The sequence below is a fragment of the Sus scrofa genome, chromosome 7 (genome assembly GCF_000003025.6).
Source record: "Sus scrofa isolate TJ Tabasco breed Duroc chromosome 7, Sscrofa11.1, whole genome shotgun sequence".
Taxonomy (NCBI): domain Eukaryota; kingdom Metazoa; phylum Chordata; class Mammalia; order Artiodactyla; family Suidae; genus Sus; species Sus scrofa.
Window position 1 is genome coordinate 118,482,536 of NC_010449.5, and position 5,591 is coordinate 118,488,126.

Genomic DNA, 5,591 nt, shown 5'->3' on the forward strand with positions numbered 1-5,591 from the left:
GCCGGATCCGTGCCTCATCTGCAACTTATGCCACAGCTTGTGACAACGCCAGATCCTTAACCCACTGAGTGAGGCCAGGGATGGAACCCCCATCCCCACAGAGACAACAGAGTTTTACCAAGCACTCCTCTTTCGCAAGCTTTTCGAGCACACCTGGTCTGAAAGCTGTGCCCAAAGCAGAGAGAGACCCTCCAAGGTATATCCAGTGAATTCAAATGACCAGAGCAGGTGATTGAAAATTCTGGTTTAGCCAGAACATAGTCCTGAGGTTCAGGACTCTCAGTGCTAAAACCAGGAAAATTCCAGGTGAACCAGCTTGGATTGATGCCCCCGACTCCAGGACTGCTCAGAATAACCAAGCCACAATGCCATCTCATCAAGCTGTTCTCTGTCACATCTTTAGGGCACCTGGAGCCATCTCCTGTGAGCTTCACAAGATCCACAGCGGTTAAGAGCCAACCGTGCCCCGCATTTTCCAGATAAGAAACTGACACCTTAGAAGATGTAGGGACTCCCCTGAGGTCAGAACAGGGCTAGTCCTCACTCAGGTGAGCTTCAGCCTGACCCCAGCAGCATCGGCCAGTCCCCGTGCAATGGCGTTCTACTGTTCAAGGTCATCCATGCCAAGAGGGGCTCTCTTTTGACTCACACACCAGAATGTGCAGACTCCCTGAACACAAGAGGCGCTCAATAAAGAATTGTTGCCTCAACAAATGGAGAAATAACGCAATGAAGCCTCACTGAATAGAAACAAGGGTAGTTATTTTTCTCTATCCGTCTCCACTGGACAACTGTGCCATGAGGGTGGGATCATGCCTGCCTGTCCTGCCATGGTGCCCGTTCTTACAAGAATGTCAGGGATGGTGTGGTCACTTGATATAGACATGCTGGATTGCTGACTTGAAGGCTAGGTTGGACATTAGGATGAAAGTGACAATTGGTGGCCACTTGAGACACTTAGCAGAAAGAATGGCCATGGCATTGTTCATGACAGTTCACCCTGATGGAAATGCAAAATCATGCCATTGGCAGCAACATGGATGCAACTAAAGATTCTCATAAGTCAGACAGAGAAAGTCAAACACCATATGATATCACTTATATGCAGAATCTAAAATATGGCAAAAATGAACCTATCCACAAAACAGAAACAGACTCACATATGTAGAGAACAGACTTGTGGTTGCCAAAGAGTAGTGGGGAGGGAGTGGGATGGACTGGGAGTTTGGGGTTAGTAGAGGCAGACTCTTATATTTGGAATGGATAAGCGATGAGGCCCTACTGCACAGCACAGGGAACTATATCCAGTCTCTTGGGACAGACCATGATGGAAAATTATAGAAGCAAGGGAGTATATATAGTCCCTTTCTTATATATTTATATACATATATGAATGACTGGGTCACTTTGCTGTACAGCAGAAATTGGCAGAGCATTGTAAATCAACTATACGCTAATAAAAATATATGTATATCTTTTAATCAAAATTATTTAAAGTAACCTGCCTGAAACCTATGACAACAAAACCGTATTCTCGAGATGGCTTTTCATGTGCAACACCCGGTAGCTCAGAAGGAGGTAAGGTAAAGTAGAGATTCTCGAAAGGAAAAGGGGTGATGACTCCTTCAACAGGAAACTCTGTCCGTCTCCTGGGCACAGCTGGACATTGACTCTTGGGTGCTCACAGTAGTTGACAGCTTGGTGGAAGTCCCGGAGCAAAAATCTGGTTTCAGATGAAAGGCGAAGGTTCACCTCTGATGGTCCTGCAGATTTTCCAAATTAATCTGGTCTGTTCATCTCTCAGAGAGGGAGCTGAGACAACCCCGTCATCTCTTGATCTGTAATCCCCTTCTTTGGGGTCATGGCTGAGCCCCAAATGCCTCAGCAGAGTTGGGAACTCGAACTAATGTGACTTCTGGTTCAAAGATGATTTGATAGGCAGGCCCGGTTTCAGAAACAGAAAGAGGGACCGTGGTCAGCGTATTTCAGAGAAGGAAGCTGGGGAGACATCGTCAGCCAATAACACATTCCCTGCAAAGGAAGCAGCCCCGATGAGGTCAGGGGTAGAAGATTCTGTAGACGAGATCCTATTTAGTGTGGGCACTTCTGAGCCCTCGTGACGTCATGCTCCAAACACTGATTGAAGAGCGCAGATTTTCTCCTGCAAAGAAAGGCTGGACAATTTGTGGGGTTTTTTTTGTTGTTTTTTTTTGTCTTTTTGCCTTTTCTTGGGCCGCTCCCGTGGCATATGGTGGTTCCCAGGCTAGGGGTCGAATCGGAGCTGTAGCCACCAGCCTACGCCAGAGCCACAGCAACGCAGGATCGAGCTGCGTCTGCGACCTACACCACAGCTCATGGCAACGCCGGATCGTTAACCCACTGAGCAAGGGCAGGGACCGAATCCGCAACCTCATGGTTCCTAGGCGGATTCGTTAACCACTGCGCCATGACGGGAACTCCCGATTTGTGTTTTATATTAAACCAAGGAAGTTGTTTTTTGGTGGGGTTTTTTTTGGGGGGGTGGGTTGTTCCATCTTTGTTGTTCTTGTTTGTTTTGTTTTGTTTTGCTTTTGCATCTAGGAATATAGAATGAAACTCCAGGGTAGAATCTTTAGATGTACTTGTCCATGTATTTTTTATTCATGCAACAAACAGTTAAGGTACCCCCGTGATGACCAGGTTCAGAGACATCTTCGCCAATGACAAGGGTCTTTGCCCTGAAGAAACCAACGGCCTGTGAATAACCACAAAATAGTGAGGCGTTGTCCTGCTGTAGAAAGATGGTTTTCTCCCTGGTACCTGCAGGTGCATTGTGAGCTTAAACCTTCCAAGTTTCATGAAGGAAGAACAGGTGTAACCCCTCTGTGAGCGGCCCAGCCACAGTCTTTGTCCCTTAAACTTTCTCCTGTACTTGAAATTCTATATCATGTTCCACTCTCCTGGGTGTCTATATATTTTTGAATTCTCTGAATCCTGTCCTGAAGCGCCTTTCCTTCTTAAAAATTACTTTTCATCCCTCAACACCCGAATCACTTCCTCCATGAAGTATTTTCTGCTTTGCTTTGGTCTGGTGCCCAACTGGAGTGAGGACTCACTGTGCATTATCATTTGGCCTTTTATCCCCACCTCAGATGTGCTGGTGTCATGCCTGAGGTCTTTTGCACCTGCCATTCCCCCTGCTCTTTGGCACGTGTGCTGTCTGATTCTTCTGACCTGTGTTTATGTCTGAGCTAAGAGGTCATACCTGTAGGGGGCTCTCTCTGTGCCTCTCTGAGAACCTGGCCTAGTTCTGGCTGTTGCCTGAGTCTGGATTTGCAGGGGGTGAGGGGTAGCTTCCTATGTAGCTGGGCTTGTTCCTGGTAAGCTGGGGCTGTTGTTAGGCTCCAGATACGAGATTGCTAAGTCACATGCAATAAATAAATTTGCTTTCACCTTCGCTGGGTCAAGACCGAATGTAAATGCAAGATCCGCCTAAAGATCTGAAGACCTGATTCTCTACACACGGGTCTCTGTTGAAAGCTTCTCAGTGGATACTTGGTCATCTCTGAGCATCATTCGAGCAGTATTTCATTCTAGGGCTGCACCATCTTATTCACGTTTGAATACTACACATCATGTTAAAAAAGCATAATGCCCAGTGTATCTTTTTTCTATTTTCCTTTTTAGGGCCACACCTGTGACATAGGGAAGATCCTGGGCTAGGGGTCAAGTGGCAGCTGCAGCTGTTGGCCAATTCTGCAGCCACAGCAGCACCGGATCCTTAACCAGCATCCTTAACTGAGCGAGGTCAGGGATCAAACCCGCATCCTCACGGACGCTATGTAGGGTTCTTAACCCACTGAGCCACAACGGGAACTCCAGCAGTGTATCCTGAGCACCAATTATGAGTCAGTTATTCTTCTAGAGAATTCCGTATATACCATCAGGCATCATCATAGCTCTGTAAGGGGACTATGGATAGACCAGTCTCACAGATCAGGAATGGTCAAACTACAGCTCCTGGGATGAATCTGGCCCTGGATTTTGCAAATCAGGTTTTGCTGGAGCATAGGCTGCTCCCACTTTTTGTCATACGGTCGATGGCTGCCTTCAAAGTACGGCGCAGAATTTAGTAGTTGGGACAGAGATCGTGCGGCCATGGGGGCCAAGATGTTTACTCCCTGGCTCTTTAAAAGTGGTTTTCTATCCTCTGGTGCAGAGGGCATGGTTGACTCAGAGAGGTTACAGACTGTCCTCTGACCAAGCCCACAGCCAGGGTCATGGTGCTGGATCCTGGAAGTCGCAGCTGCACTCGGCTTCAATTTTCAGGTGGGTGCAGGCTCCCCACCTGTTCCTGGGGCCTCAGCTTCCCCAGCTGGGAGATGAAGTGGTTGGAATTGCCCTAGCAGCTCAGGCAGCATCAAGAAGATTCTGTTGTGGGAGGTCTCTGGGTCTGTGTGCTGGAAGGGCTGAGAATGGTTTAGGGGAAGAGGAGGAAAGTGCTGGTTGCTGGGGTTTAGGTCTAGGATGTCAAGTGAAGATTTTCCCAGGATCCTTTGCATGTCCATTCTTGCTGTCTGATGGAGTCATATCTCTGGGAGCAGAGCGACAGCTGTTTAGAGAATCACTAACTGGAGGGATGCAGGCCACTCCCAGTCGCGTCTCCACCGGAGCTTTCTCGCGTTTGCCTCCCAGCGACACTCAGAGCGAGAATTCTCATCTATAAAGTGGGGTAGCAGCGGGATCTGATTTCTCGGTGAGTCAGGCGCCCGCTTGCCCGGTGGAGAAGCTCACACCCCCGGGCAGGGCCTTGAAGCCGCCTCCACGGATGCGCTCCCCGCTCTGTCCCCGCTCCAGACAGCCTGCCCTGGGTCAGGGCTGGCTTTAGATCCACCACGTTGGGAACCACAGGGGTCGCTCTCTCTGCCTTTTATCTCCATTCTCCCCCAGAGGTGGAAGTCTTTTTACTTGGCATTCACGCCTTTGAGGAGCATTTCATTAAAAAAAAGTGGGACACGTGCAGGTGCACACACAAGTGAGAACAGCTGGGAAATAGGAAGACAGTGGGTAGATTGTACCAACTTCCTGATGTGACAGGACCGCACAGTGACCTAAGATGTTGTCACTGGGGGAAAAGGCAGACAGAGGGTACATAGGATTTCTCTGCATTACTTCAAAGGACGGCCCATGAATGTACAATGATCTCAAAACAAAAAGTTTAATTAAAAAAAAATAAGTTGATACTGGTATGGTCCCAGGAGTTGTCGTTTTTATTAAGTCAGGATATCTGTGAATAAGTCCATCTGTCAGAGGAGTAAGCGGGCTTTTGGTAGCAGCATCAACACCAGGTATTTATTGAAGGTTTGGTTTGTGTTAATTTGGAGACAATCATACATCTCTTTGAGAATCTGTTAAATTCCGTGAGCCCTTTTTCCTCGCTTATATATGTGTGCACATGTGTGTGCAGCAGTGTGCACACAGGGGTGTGTGTGTTGGGGGGGTATCGATGGAGTTCACCCAAGGACCCCACAGAACAGAGAAAACCAGAGCAAGGACTATTTTTGGAGCCCTGGATCATCTCCCTGCTTTCCCGTCCAAGCAGAACCGCTCTG